Source organism: Balaenoptera ricei, chromosome 6 (genome assembly GCF_028023285.1).
Source record: "Balaenoptera ricei isolate mBalRic1 chromosome 6, mBalRic1.hap2, whole genome shotgun sequence".
Lineage (NCBI taxonomy): Eukaryota > Metazoa > Chordata > Mammalia > Artiodactyla > Balaenopteridae > Balaenoptera > Balaenoptera ricei.
This window is the reverse complement of record NC_082644.1, coordinates 27,192,011-27,207,771: the sequence shown is the minus strand read 5'-3', so window position 1 is coordinate 27,207,771 and position 15,761 is coordinate 27,192,011. Positions and strand designations below refer to the sequence as shown.

Below are 15,761 nucleotides of genomic sequence, written 5' to 3'. Positions count from 1 at the left end.
AGGTGAGAAATGAGCAAAATCATCTTATAGTCTTGTCAATACAGAACTTCAAACACATAAGAACTGCAAAGCCTGAGATCAGTTCAGATCTGAATGCCTCTCTACTGTGTGTTTCTTTAAAACTTGGTCAGGAGTGTCTATGAGAGAAGCAAAACAAAACACACAGTAGCAATGGATTTTTGTTTATTTTATGCAGAAAGAGCTGCAGTGATGAATGTTAATTGCCAAGGGCATTGAAAGTTGTCCCTCGGGACACTGCACACAGAACTTAAGGGAGTCACGTGTGAACAGTCACACTGTACTTTTTTTCTTTAATATCACTGGCATTTAATTTGAATCACAAATTAACAAGTATACACTTATTTTTTATTTAATTTTAAATTGTCTGTTTACAAAACCATTATAGGGTATGTCTGCATTTAGTACAGGAATCTGTTTTACAATTAGGCAGCTCTGTGTGATTTTTTCATTATGGATACACTTTTTGGAAAACTACCTGTTGTCTCCTGCTCAGGCTGCTAGCAGACTGCAGGAAGCACAGCAGTCAGGGAATCAGAGGTTACCTAGACAGGTCCAGAGGGAGGATTTCTGCAATTTTTACATCCTGATAGCCAGAAATGGTATATGTAGATAGTTGGAATTGCTCCTTAAGAAATCAGAGCTGGAGCAAATGCTTAAATTTCCCTCAGCAATGTAGGCAGGGTTGTGACAAAAACACCAATATATAAATCCCAGAGATCTCTGAGTGGGATGGTCAGGGAGCATCCCCAGGGCCTGCCGCCCTATGGCCCCTTTTTCCTGGGAACATCTGTTACTCCTGCTTATCTCACCCTCTCCCCACTCACCCAGCCCCACCTGGAATCTGGAATGAGTTTTCTGTGAATTAAGATACATTTAAGAGAGGAAAGAAATACACAGAGCTTGATGAGCTCCCATTTGAGACAATGTAATGGAGATCTTGGAGGGAAACTTCCCTTGGTTACAATTTCAATTTAGCCATTTACTTGCTTGACATTTAGATGCCCTGGAGATAGGTTAGTCTGTTCACTTCAGATTATCCCACTTGACTTTGCTCCCTTTGGTATCTTTCTGCTCTGGACCTTGTTCCAACTTGAAGAAGGCATGAGCTATTCTCCTTTTCAACTCTGGGTAATTTCTACCTCTGGGTAATTTCCCCCTCTGCACAAAGCTGACACTCATTATGACAGTGCATGCCCCGTGGCCACCAGGGGCAGGGGTCATTTTCATCTTGATCAGTGACCAGAATAATTAAGGCCCTAGCTGAGAGTTTCCTGTTCAGCCTTTCCTCTCCCCAAAGACACAAGTCACTGCCTGTGTCTGAGCCAACGAAAGGGGGGGGGGGGGAAACAATCACACAGGGATAACTAGAGACAGAAACCTTCCAATATATCTGCCAGTATATCAATATAAAAGACAGTCTGGTATTGATAAGCAAACAATACTGAATAACTGACAAATCGCAGGGATATGTTCTTAGAAGGGGTAGAGAATGAAAAGGGAGCTAAGCTTTAATAAAATACCCTCACCCGAACCTAAAATGATTGTTTTTTGCTTGTCTGCAAAGCAGAGACTGTAACACCCGTCCCACTTGCCGGGTGCATGGAGGAGTTGTGAGGTAGCACTTAGAGCATCAGGGAGGGTCCTGAACACATCACATGCTTGTGACAAGTTTTGGCTTTCCTCATTTTCTCTCCTTTATCTAGTATAAAGTGGCAGGTAACGGGCCATTCAGTAATGAAAAGACTGCAATGCCCCACACTCTGGATGTCACCCCTCTTTCACCATGACTGTCTCCCGTCTTGCGATCGTGTATGGGAGAGAAAGTATTGTGCTAGATGCTCTAACACAGCTTCTTGTTGAATTCTCATTGCAGCCCTAAAGCATACCTATCACACTTTGCTGGGAGGGATGTTTTGTGTTCAGTGTCCTAAGCTGTGGAACCTTGTTCTGTGCAAGTCAGACCCTCTGGACATGTTTTCCTTTGTATGAATTGTGACACTTTATTCAACTAAGGGGCTGAGGCAGGAGACAGGACGGTGACAATGGAAAAAGACAGTCTGTGGTGTGGTCAGGGGAAGAGCTGGGTGGGAGGGCAAGTGCCTTTCTTGTGGGTTCAGCGCTGGTGACTCCAAAACAGTAATTGCAAATCCCTGGGCTCTGTTTCAGGGGGTGTTGGTTCCCAGGGGGAATTTACTGAAGATTTGCAACATTGAATAATGCAGGCTGATCAGTTTCAGAACCACTGCTCTGCAGCTAAGAGCTGGTGGGGCGGCTGTGCTCAAGCGTACCCACTTTAATGTTGTTTCAGTGTATTTTGTTTTGTTTTCCATTACAGAACAGTGATCTCCCTTACCCGTCAGTAAAACTGTTCGGGGCTCCCTAACAGTCCTCAGGTTACATTTGTGCATTTCCCACTTTTTCCAGTCATTAGAAAAAAGGGCATCTACCCCGGTGGACTGCGTGCATGGGCGAATGCACAGTAATTCAGCATCATCACCCTACAGGGGTCTGGGGATTACGCCGTGGCTGTGTTACCCAGCTGAAATGAATTGCTTTGCAGCACAGGGAATTCTGCAGTTTCATTACTTTATCAGAGTACCTACTTAATCACATAGCTTAATTTGCATACCAGTAGCACCTTCTCACCACAGGTAAGGAATATGAAATGTTCAAGGTTGATTACCAGCAGATGGTGAAGAGTGGTTGACAGAGACGTGGCTGCATCATCTGTGGGAGAGGCTGGTCCCAGGGCAGATGCTGGAAGCATGCTGACGCTTTTTACTCTGTTGCATTTCTGTCCATGTGGTACCCGTGTTGATGATACTTCCCGCTTCAAGAGAGATTAAAGATGACAGAGAAAGATTGTGAAATGCAAAAAGAAGAAGTTATCTTCAGTACATTCTTTACAACCTTGATACTAAGAATACAGGACATTTAGCAGTTTCGCAGAGATTGAAACTGATTCATATAAAACTTCAAATGTAGAACCTTTAAGTTAAAATGATCAGCTAAATGCCAACACCTAATTTCTGACTTCTTTTGGCAATTATTATAAAATTACAGGCAGTTGCAGAGTAATGTTACTTGGGACTGTTAGTTAACCCTCAGCTAGAACCCAGAAGGACTTAGCATTCATCAAACATTAGATGGGACCTTTGCACAAATCAGTAGAAGTAGCAGGGAGGTGTTGGGTGGTGATCAATCTTGTTATTAAAGACAAAGAAAGACTGAAAACTATCACAGGTTGGAAGACACTAAGGAGACAAGGTGACTAAATGCAATGTGGGGTTCTGGAACAGAAAAAGGGAGTTAGTGGAAAAACTGGAGACATCAAAAGAAAGTTTGTCATTTTGTTACCATTGTACCAGTGTTAATAGCTTAGTTTTGATCAAAATACCATGGTGATGTCAGATATTAACATTAGGACACACTGAGTAAAAAGTAGACAGGAACTCCCTATCCCATCTTTGCAACTCATTTGTAAATCTGAAATTATTTCAAAATAAAAAGTTTAATAATGCATTACAGAACAGCCAGAGTTGTGGCACGTTTAAGACGTGGATCAAAGGAAAAGACATTGTGCTTGTGGTTGAGAGGAAATTTTGGAATTTTGGAATAAAGATTGCAGGAAATGAGGAAATCTTAGAAAGAATTTGAGTTTTAAAGAATTTGTAAGCTTTCAATTTTGCTAAGGGTTATACACGTAGTGCCGTTAGCAGAGGACATAGTGAAGCAACAGATGTGCCCACTTGCTAGTTTCACCTCCACACCCTGATGTAAGCGCTCCACTTCCATTTTCCTTTGAGCTGTCTTGTAACCATGTCACACACCCCCTGACATGTACTTGGTCGTAACAGCTTTTGTAAACAGGACATGGATGTTAATAATAGCCCCTAATAAAAAAGATAATAAATGTTGTCTAAAGTGTCAGACCTTATTATGAGAGCCTCAAATTAGATGTCAGGACAATGGGGAAAATTTTTTTTAAAGCTAGTTTTTTTGTGTTAGGGACTGTTTACATGACACTGTGTTTTCTAGACATGGATAATTAGCAAAATATCAGTTCCAGAATGCATTTCAAACCTGTTTCCCAATTTTTATATTGCATAATAATTTAAATTCAGAAAATTTAATATGACATCTAAATCCAAATTCAAAACTCATGTTTCTGTTAAACTAGAAGAACAAAATATATCAATAATACATTCACAGGTATCCCTAATTCTTCGGTGTCTCACAGGCACTGGAGAAAACAAAGCACAGTAATTTCCACTCTGTGCCTATTGTCTTGAATACCTGAGAAACTCCTCCCCATTCACTTCCTCTGGGTTCTCGCTCACCCTCCTTGCTGACTTTTTAGAACTCTCCCTCCCTGCACAGAAATCACTTTCACCTCCACCCCTCCCATATTGCATTTCAAATCGTTCTTTGAAATGTCTGCTTCTCCTATGAGTCTGTAAGCACCATGAGTGTAGGGCTATGCCATAGCCATCTTTGTTATCCCAACATTCAACATTGTACTTCCTCATGCTGGGAATCCACAATTAAGGTTTTCTAGCTTTATTTTCCAACAAAGGAAAGTTTGTTATTTTCCAACAAAGGAAAGTTTGCCCTTTGTTTATGTCCAACAAAGGGCAAGTCATGCATTGAAGCCAGTAACGACACTAGTTCCAAGCACTGATGTAATGGCATGATGTTTAGTTGTCCACCTATTACATTAAGCAATTTCACTTAGCGGGACACCCCAATACCAGAGAGTCAGGGGTTATGAACTAAGAAACAAAATTAATATAGGCTTCATCCATTTACATTTAACCTGTGTTTTTATGTTGTGTTTGTGTATGTGTATGTGAGTGTGTTTGTAAAATTCTGAGGCATTATATAATGCAGAATTTGAAACTATGATTTTCATAAATCTTATTTATGACCCCATTCTTACAGGTTAATATAGATTTCAAAGATTTCTCTGTCTTTAACGGTTTTCTTCTTTTTATTCCCACAAAAAGGAGCTGGTGGCTGGTCTCCCCTGGTGTCAAATAAATACCAGTGGCTGCAGATTGACCTTGGAGAAAGAATGGAGGTCACAGCTGTGGCCACCCAGGGAGGATACGGGAGCTCCGACTGGGTGACCAGCTACCTCCTGATGTTCAGCGATGGCGGGAGGAACTGGAAGCAATATCGACGAGAGGAAAGCATCTGGGTATGTGCTTTATTGAAAAGCAGTCTGTCGGAGTATGAATTATGCCAGTTACTGCATGTTGCTGCCCATCTGTCAGATCAAGTATAGAACCAGAGCCTCCTAAGTTACTTGAAAATGTTTCCACTGAATGTAAGCCACATGTGACGTTCCAGAATACACCGTCCATGGCTAATTTATGAAATAAGTAAAACAATTTTATAATGTAGCGAAATATTGAAAATGTCTTCCCATTATTCCTTTAAATAGTGTGAAGTCTAAGGAATAAATAAGTCACATACGACTGATTTTATTTTTGTTTTATAACAAACACAATAGTTTATATTGCCTCAGCATTTTTAAATAAAGCGAATTCATTTTCTCTGTGCCCTCTGATAAACTGAAATTTCTGAAAGACCCTGAACATGTAAAAATAGATGTAATGGAGAGTCTCTCTGTGGAGGACTTGTTGAGGGATATGTTGAGTTCCTGCTCCAACAGGAACTTGGGCACCATGTGGCCCCTTGTAATTTATGGACAATAGATCCCTAGGATTCTTTGGAATCATAACTATTTTACATCAGTGACATAGTTTCTACTTCTGATTACATATCCATGCTTCTTTTAGAAGAATTAAATTTTGTTTGCTTAACTTTTTGAATATTAAAATTTATGTAATTTATTCTATATTTAGCATTTCATATCTTTAAATCACAGTCTGCTCTGAATGAGAAGCTCTAAAAGTAGAGTGTTGTAAAGGTCTGCAGCAGGTTTGCAATTGGCTGATGGGGTGTGGCCTGAAGAAGATTCATCAGGTGGAGAAGAAATTACTTTTTTCTTCTTCTTAAAAATATAATTTAGATGGTTGCCAAGAGCCAGGGGAAGGGAGTAATGGACTGTAAGTGTTTTAATGGAGACAAAGTTTCAGTTTGAGAAGATGAAAAAGTTCTTGAGATGGAAGGTGGTGATGTTTGCACAACAATGTGAATGTTAATGTCCAGAACTGTACACTTAAAAGTGGCTAAAATGCTAAACTTTTTGTTATGTATATCTTACCACAATAAAAAATACACAGTGTATCTTCCATTTAATTTAGGCTAAGAATGTTGTATAACTTAAGAAATTTTTTTTCTTAATTGTCAGAGTAAGAAGAAAATTGTCAGCTAAAAAGCCGTTATGTCTTAGCACATAGCTTATCTATAAAAGTAACAGGCAACAAAATGATAATATTCGTTGTGTAACAAACGGCCCTCATTTGAATTTCCTTAGAACTCTGTAACTTATTATAACTTAATAGATTGTGGTCTACTTAATTTCTTATCCCTGGAGCTTTTATTAGTTAGTCAATAAATGTTGATGCAAATTGAATCAAGAAAAACTAGTTAGTTGTCTAATACTAGATAAAAGAACAAAGTGGGAAGGGCTATGTGAGTGTTTTTAGGGCTGGCTGACCTAAGGTTTCCAAACAAGTAATTGCCATGTGTATGATCCGAAGCAGATATTAATGTTGTGCTTATTCTAAGAACACCAAGTCCAAAGCAGGGTTAAGGTCAATATTGCTTAAGTGAGTTAAAGCTTAATGAAACATCTACTTACATAGAGAACTTTTGTTCAAAATTAAATATTATTTTTCAAAATTAGTTAACTAATAGTTAATGCCTACTTATTCTTCATTGTATTAATTAAGGTTCATATTTTCGCCCCGCTCCAATCCCATTTGATTGAGCAACTCTAACAATTCTTGTTTTTAGTTAAGCAGGTTGGAGAGGAATCATATGTAAGCATCACCCTCTGCTGATTTCTTTAAAGGTCAGGCACCCTTGGGGAAGTAGGGTCAAGAATATAGTGGCATTATTAACCCTAGATCATGCAGGTGAGGACAGAAGTGGACCCCTCAATCCTATCCATCCTATCACACAATAAACATGGGTAAAGTGGCCTGCCTTACACTCCTGCTGAGCTTGCATCCCTCCCTGTGTCCCCAGCACTTCATGGTGCCTGGGGCCGAGCACGTTGGTAAATGTTTGCTGAATTAAAACGAATGAGTGGAAGATCCTCACATCTTCTGCGTGCACCACCGTGGGTTAAGTGAATTCATCTCCTAATCTGGGCCCGACTATACACAACTGGCATTGACAGCAGTAAATCACACTAGTGGATGATTCTGACATTATCCTCACAGTTTCTTTAAAAAGATTGGGCTGGTTTGGCTGCTTTCCAGACCTCTCACAAAATGTCAGCTGCTCTTAAAAATCAACCATACACCTTACCAGAGGTTCTACCCCTTCTTCACGTGGTTGTTTTAGATATGAATTGCTGATGTTAACTTGAGAATGAATTTAAGATTTTAAAAAATGTCCTTGAGATATTATACTCTTCATTAGTGAAAGTAATATGTTTATTCATGGTGCCATTTACTTAATTTCCTATCACTGCTTTAACACATTTTCATGGATTTAGTGACCTAATACAAGACAGAGTTATTATGTCATAGTTCTGTAGGTCTAAAGTACAGTAGACCTGGCTGGGTTCTCTGCTTAAGGCATTTTTCCTGGAGGCTCTGGGGAAGACTTGTCCTTCAAGGTGTCTGGAGATTCCCAGAACCTTCCCCAGGTTCCATGATTTGCTGGGAGGATTCACAGGACCAGTGTGTAGTCATACAGCTATGATTTAGCAGAGTGAAAGGACACAGAGCAAAATGAGCAAAGGAAGAGGGTGCTTGGGGTGAAGCGCAGAGGAAATCAGGCGCAGGTTTCTAGAGTCCTCTCCCAGGGAAGTCATACGGGACTAGCTTAATCGCCCAGCAGTGAGTTATAGAAACCCACATGGAATATTACCAACCAGCTGAGCTCATGTACTGGGGGCTGGTCATGTAGGCACCCTCTGCCTTGCGTGTAACAAAATCCCAGGCTCCCAGAAGGAAGGCAGGTACTGAGTATGAACCACAGTGTTTGAGCAAACATTAGGCACAGTAAGCCACCTTTCTCATTAGAGTCTTGGGAATGGGCCAGCCTTGCAAGCAGGCCTTTCAGAGGGCAGCAGTCAGGACTGCCCTCCTGATGCTTCTGCATACACACTCACGCACTTCCTTGTGGGTGTAGGACTGAGACACTGATCTCCTGTAGGTTGCCAGCTGGGGGCTGGTCTTTGCTCCTAGAGGTTTCCCACATCCCTTATGCTTTCTGTGTGGCCTGTTCTTGCAGCAGGGGGTCAAGTCCCTTTCATCTTTAAATCGCTCTTTGTTCTTGTTCTCCTTCTGCTGCACCTCTCTGATTTCCTCTTCTTCTAGCTGGAGAAAGTCCTCTACTTTAAGGGCTCCTGTGGTTAGACTGGATCGACTTGGGTAATCTAGGACAGTCTTCCTAACCATAATCCCATCTGCAGAGTCCCTTTTGCCATGCAAAGTAACATATTCACAGTTCCTTTCTTTAGGGCCTGGACATCTTTGAGGCCTTTCTGCCCACCCCACTGTATTTATACATCTCTGATTTTTTTTTTCTTAATGCATTTGGTATCCTTTCCTAGCAAACACGTTTCTCATTGGATCTGAAGATGTTTTCCAGAGTCATATGAAGTCATGTTGCAGGGGTATCTGAGCACCTGCTCGCAGTTGGTGTGTCACAGGTGTCCCCCCTGAGAGGCTGCTGCCCCGCCATCACTAGTGTAGCTCTCACCCACAGCAGTGTCCCCAGCTTGTGGCCTCGCTGATGTAACCTTGACCCCCAGCAAGAAAGACTGTGTATTGGCTTTCTTCTCAGGAAGCCTCCTTCTACTTTTATAAGAAAGTCCAAATCAAGCACTCCTTCTCTGGCCTTAAAAGTTTTGTGGATGTTCTCCCTGTCATAATTATTTTAAGTGACTTTTCTTGTTCTTCTGGGTCTATCTGCTGTCTGTGCTAACTCTGTCCGCTAATACATGTTAACTCTTTCCAAATTCTGAAAACTCTGAGAAAAAGGTCTATCCTAACTGCTTACTGAAAATGGACATGAGATGATAATAAGACAGAAGATCTTTACTTATGTTACTTTGGGCAAGTTGTCCATATGCTTTGCCACATGTCTGCCATGGAATATTAATTAATATGTGAAATGCAATGTATACCTCTCTAAATTCTCAAAATTATAAAATTGAGACATGGCTGGCCACAGAGTCTTTGACTAAAGGATTTGAGGACTGCAGGTCCAGTTACTGAAGGTTAGTTATCCAAATTGACTTTCTTAAAACAAGAAATTATGTTCTTCACTGGTGATATGTTCCACTTTAATATTTTTTCTTAATGAGTGACTGCTTCCATGGCTGAACGGGATTTCTATGTGAAAATAACCAAAAAAATTAAACAAATACTCAGATCTGTGAAATACATTCCAAAAGGGTTTTATTTAAATGGAAATATAGGCATGTGTCTTACATGACAGAAAAGGCATCACCATCTCTCACCAAGGGATGCACTACATCTCAGGACATACAAACTCTTTTGATGTGCAGAGTAAATGTCCTCACTTGAAATGTAGTGGAAGAAGTATCACTGTTTGAACAAGTTTAGAAGGGGTGCATTTCCTATACGATGTGAACAATCATGGTTTATATCGGTCATTTAGTAAACCAGGTGGCTTGACCAAGCTTGGTGCTAAACGTCCATAGGACTTAGAAGATGAGTTTGCAACTTCAGCCCAACTAAATCAGGAAGTGGCCAGAGTCTTAGGACGCTGAGGATCATAGAACAGCATTGCAGTGAGCAGTGCAGCAGATCAGTGATCACTGACAGAGCTCACTAATGTTTATTTTCTACTGTTTCCCTGAGAATATGTCAGCCAACACTTACATCAATCTACTGTGACTCTGAGATTCATTACAAGAATTTTGTGGGGCAGCCCTTGCGAACCAGGATTCTTACCTGCAAGCTAATGTGAGCTCTGAGCTCCCTGGGGGCCTCTGGACCAGGCTGGGGAGAGGTGTGGGCGCCAACCACTGTCCTGCTCTGAGTCTGGGTCTGTGAGCATCCCTGGTGGGCAGGAGAGGTCTATGAGTGGGCAGCCTAGAGCACTGGCAGTATTCTAGAGGGGTGTTGGGGCAGCTCCATCACCACCCTCCTGGGCACCTATTTGGTCTTCTTGGGACCCTCTAGCAAGCCTTGTCCTTCCCAGACCACCTGCCTGCCCTGACTCTGTCTCTCCTCCCTCCCCGTTCCAGTTGTTTGGGAACAATGGGCTGACTCAATGAGAGCCAGGCCAATACCCCCCTCTCCTCTCGGGAGACTGTGCCTAATGGTGTCCACTGCAATGGTGTCCTCTGTTGAGGCTTATCGGGCCCAGGGACCACTGGGTCCCTATTGGCCATGGGGACCTTTCCTCCTGCAATTCCTGGGTGTTTTTTCTTCTATTTTATCAATACTTTGTCTTCATTCTCATCTCCTTACTATTTCTCCCTCTTCTCCTCTATCCTTCTATTCTTTCCTTATCTATTTTTTCACCTTTCATTAAATACTTTTCTCCTTATTTCTCTCTTCTCTCTCCATTTTCCCCTATATCCCTCTTCTATCTGTATTGTTACAAATTCTAGAAAATCCACTTGAATCAGTCTAGGTAGTTTGGGAATCCGAGCACACGGAGAAGGGGAGGATTTAGCTGGGTCTCTGGAATGGCTGTAACTAAGAGGCAGCCCTGCCCTGTGCCTTCTGTGGATTAGCTTCTGGCATTCATTTTCCTATATTGGTTCAAAAATCTGAGGAAATGCTCGGACTTACTTGGCTCTGGCTGAGGGGAGTCTCAGATCTCACCACCTGTGAAGAGCTGATCTGATCAGGACGGCTCCCAGGCCACCCTACACTTAGCACCGAAGCCCCTGGATTGGGGGGTGGGGCCATGTAAAGACTTGATGTCCACCCTAATGGGGGCACTTAGAAGGGAGGGATGCTGGGAGGGCCATATTATCAAATTTCCTGTTCTTTCTCTCTCTCTCTCTCTCTCTCTTTCACTCTCTCTCCATGACCTTTTGCTTTCTTTTCTATTTCTCTGCTTTCCTCTTCGTATACATCTTATCTTTCTACTCCTCGCCTTCCTTTTTTCTCTATGAATTAAAGGACCTAGATTGCTATGAGTCCTGCTACTCAACATGTAACCTACGGACCAGCAGCATCACCCGGGATCTTGATACAAATATGGAATCTCAGCCCCCACCCCGACCTATTGAATAGAATCTGCATTTTAACAAGATGAGCAGGGGATTCCAGTACAAGCTAGATTGTGAGAAGCACTGACTGGGATGAACCAAGTCCCATCTGTGGGGGAAATTGTTTTGCCCCTTAACTATCCTCCAGCTGCCTGGATCAGAGGAGACTGTGCCGCCTGCTCTAGGATGCAGCTTATCCCACGCACGTGTTAGCCTGAACAGGTGATGCTCTCTGTAACAGGGCCTCAGGAAGCTTGCTCCAGTGCCCTCTGACTGCAAGACACCCTCTTTCTCCCTGATAGTCACCAACCTAGGGGGGCGGAGCCCAGGTATTTTCTCATTGTTATCAGTGAATAACAATCAAGTGGTTAAAGTTAGTCCTATCTTTGAGAACTATAATATTTCCTGAATCGCTGTACTCTGCATTCATTAGGAGTTTATTCTTCCTATTAAAAACTCATCAGAACTCTAATTCAGAAGTTATATCCTTTATGAATTTAAGATGGAAATTGTTATTCAAAATGCATTGAATTAAACTTAGAATTTAAGTGCATTTTTCTTCCTACGCAGGCCCTTTGTGTGAAAAAGGCATTCTTCTAGGAAAGGACTGGCAAAATATATTTGAGAAAAATAAGAAAAGAAATTACTTGAAATAAACATAAGTTCTAGTATAAATAATTCTATTTAATAGATTTCTTTCGCCTTGAAAAATAGGTAGCAGTAGGTCCTTAAATGAATATAAAATAGACATAGCAAATCGTTTGAACCTTTGTTCTTCTCTAGATCATTTCCAACCTAGAACACCAAGTAGACTAATTAATAAGGCTAATTAATATTGTATTGAAAGATTCACAACAATCTCACAGTGCTCTAAGAGAGCAACAAAGGTTACCCCAAATTTGCAGGGCAGAAAAAAGACACGGAAATACTGGAAGCATGGGGGTTGGGAAGGGGACTGTTTGTTATACCTGCACCACTTCATTTATTTAAGAGAAAGAGCTGATGCACATATGGCAAAATATTTACCTTGTTAAAATAAATCTAGATTATCAGTACATGCATATCTGTTTTGGGGGGATGTTTGAAATATTGCATAATCAAATTAATAAAGAATATTGGATTCAGGTTTAAAAGAATTACGTTTACTTGGTATAAATAGAAAGATCATATGACTGTGTAGTTTCAGAATAAAGAGGGATAAGAACAGTGTCAAATCATAATAAGAAAAACTGGACTCAGAGATAAGGAGGGTTTGTACATAAGGAAGCAGACACTCTGCTAAGTGTGAAGCTCTATTGGTAGAAGGAGCGGAAATTCTCTTGACAGAGATTCCTGCTAATTCAGTCATTTAAATATATGTTGGTTTATTTCAGGTCTAGGTTAATACATTTATTGCTAATGAGTTGATGACTCAACAGAGCCAAGCCCCACATCAGGTAGGAGGTTGCAAAGAAGGGTCCATCCTACCACATCAGGTAAGAGGTTGCAAAGAAGGGTCTGCAGAGTGTGCCTTGGCTGTCTGAGGCTTGTGCCAGCTCCAGGCTTGCCGATTTCAAGTTTGGCTCTGAGTCTGGGTGGTTTTGGGCAGAATAGGAGCAGCATTTCAATGATTCTGTATCGATCTCTTCCATGTACTTGGCCTTGTCAGGGACACGGCCCTCTCCTTCCTAACCATTCACCTCATTACGTCAAGCGCATTGATCCCCGAGGCAGTGACTTTGTACCATGGACAGTCTTGTTGATTGCACTTACCATTGTGGACCACAGTTGAATTTTCTGTACATGTCTTCCCCCTTCTGGGCTCTGAGAGCCATTAGGTCAGGGATTAATCTCCTCAGAGGGCCAGGCCTATAACAGATTCTCAATAAGGAGTTGTTAGATTGAGTTAAGGAAAAGTTGCTGTTCTCAAACAGACCTCAACCCAGATGGTTAGTTAAGTGAAAACTTAGCCAACTGTGTGATGCTGCTTGTGTGATGGGAGGCTTTCGGTGCCAAGCCTAAGTGTAACAAGAGGCTTAACACTTCTTCCCCACAAAGTTGTACAAGGACGATGCCCTACTGAACCTGAGAGAGAGGTGGTTCCATTTGCCCTTCATTGCAGGTCTCAGTGACAATAGAGATAAAAGCTGGATTTGGTCTGTCGAAAACTCTCAGAGCAGCTGAAAAGGTTGAGGCAGAGAAGTGAATGAGACACCTGAGCTGCTACCACAAAGTAACCGATGGGTCCCTGGAAACCCAGGATCCAGTAACAACTGCCTCTTGCCAGGGTCAGCTGCATTCGGTGGGTGTGGAGCGTCCTTCCTTCCATTTGTCGATTACAATCCTTCCCAACTTGAAAACCTTCACTCAAATCCCTTTTACTCTGTACTAAAATTGTGTAGACACGCCCTTCTTTTTCTACTCCTAGGATTTTTCATTTTTATTTCTCAAGTATTACTTTTCTTTTGCCATATTTATTCACCTCGTGCTTATTTCACATCAATTCTGGCATCAGGGGCTACAGCTTGTTTATCCTGATATCCTTTGTACCTACTTTATTGCTTTGCAAAAGTAACGATTTTGCTCATTTGAATTGCCAGGTGTTATCAGGTTGGGAGGGAGGGGTGTGGTGGTGAGTAGAATTTTAAATATGCAGCAGGATAAATAGCAACTCTTGAGACATCTTACAAATTACAGTTTTACTTTTCCTGGAATGAAGTAGTTCCAGAAGTGGTGTTATTAGAGATATATGGAAATTAGGATATATTTTATGAAAAAGGTAAATCTTAAACAGTAATATGAACAGAGTATGGCAGAGTTGTGGGGGAAATAGCTTTAGAAGTAGACTTTTTTATTCATTTGGGAGATGGCAAAAGTATTGTTTTTGATCAAGAAAAGTAAATGATGGAAAAAGTGAATTTTTACCAAAAAAGGTGCTCCGGCAGCAGACTCATTGAAAGGAAGTGCTGCAGAGCCAAGTTTTGGGAAGGTGGAAGGCAGGACAGCCCAGGGAGCATCTCACCAGGGTTTCATGGAAATTCTTCCTCGTGACTGCAGTTCTGGCAGCTTAGCGTCATAGGATGTTGTACTAATAGTGGGTCTCATAGGGAACGACAGTCAAAGTCTACAAATTCTACAATTTGCACACATAATGTAAATGTACAGAAGGCACAGATATGGTTATGTACTTCAGGCTATTCATGGGTGATTTCCTGGGTCTGTTGTTTTGACATAAAAGACTCAAGTGGTTTGGTACCAAACTAATTGGGATCTTGCGAAAATGGCCCACAGCAGAGGTGGAGTGTTTAGAGCACTGCTGTGTTCACAGCCCTTGATAACTCCTATGGTTTCTGCACTCTGCAGTCCTATGCCACTTAACACTTAGAACAATTTTCTGCCTTTGATGCAGACCACATTTTATATATTTGTATAGACAAAAGCAATGATGAAATTTAAAAATTTTGCAAAACAGGAAGACAGGCTTTGAGTACTTTTTTTAATATTAATATCACAGTCTCAAAACTCTGAGATGTTGAGAATTTCTCATCAGCAAACCTCAAACTTTCAGAGTGGCTAAGACTAGGGCAGCAGTTGAGAAGCTGGATGCTGTTCAAGCATGTTTAAGGGTCTCAGACAGAGAGAAATATTGGTTTAGACCAGGGGCCAGCCAACTTTCTCTATAAAGGGACAGATAATAAATATTTTTGGTTTTGTAGACCATGCAGTCTCTGTTGTGACTGCTCAACTCTGCTGTTGTGTGAAAGTAGCCAGAAGCAATATGTAAATGAACGAGTGTGGCAGTGTTCCAATAAAACTTTATTTAAAAAGCCACACAGCCAGCTGGTTCTGGGTTTAGGTTGCTTACCCCTGGTCTAGTCCACTTTGTATCTATTTAAGGTATGATGTACGGATTCAGTATGAAGAAATGAAAATTACAACATCAGTGTGATACAATGTAACCTCTCCCACTTGAACTCCACAAAACCTTTGCTAATACTCTTGCTTAGGACAGTCCTTTTCAAACTGTGTCCTAGAAAAACTTTCTTTTCATTTTAAATGTATGCATGTAATTTGATGTCTTTCAGAATAAGATATAGATAGTATACATCTGATCTATGATATTATTACATAGCATTTAGCATAAAACTAAGGTTAAAAAGAGAATCAATTTAAAGAAAACTATTAAACCAATAAGAAGTGTTATACTGAGCACTTAGTGAGTGCCTGACACTGCTTCATGCGCTTTATACATATTTATTAAACACATCCTCACAACAGCCCTCTTATGCCCAGTTTACAGAAAAGGACACTGAGGCATGAAAAGTTCAAGTTCACTATCCTCAAATCACAGAACTAGTTAGTGATGTAACAAGGATTTGAACCCTAGCTGTCTGGCTGCAGGGCCCACACTCAAACC

At 41.2% G+C, this 15,761-nt stretch overlaps 1 long non-coding RNA gene across 1 annotated transcript in view; it reads left to right on the top strand.

The window, feature by feature from the left end:
- LOC132366907 (uncharacterized) overlaps positions 1 to 15,761 on the top strand; it is an 85,928-nt gene that overhangs the window by 60,548 nt on the left and 9,619 nt on the right. The window contains exon 3 of the long non-coding RNA XR_009503590.1: positions 5,028 to 5,221. This is a non-coding gene — a long non-coding RNA (uncharacterized LOC132366907). The remainder of the gene's footprint in view (positions 1 to 5,027; positions 5,222 to 15,761) is intronic.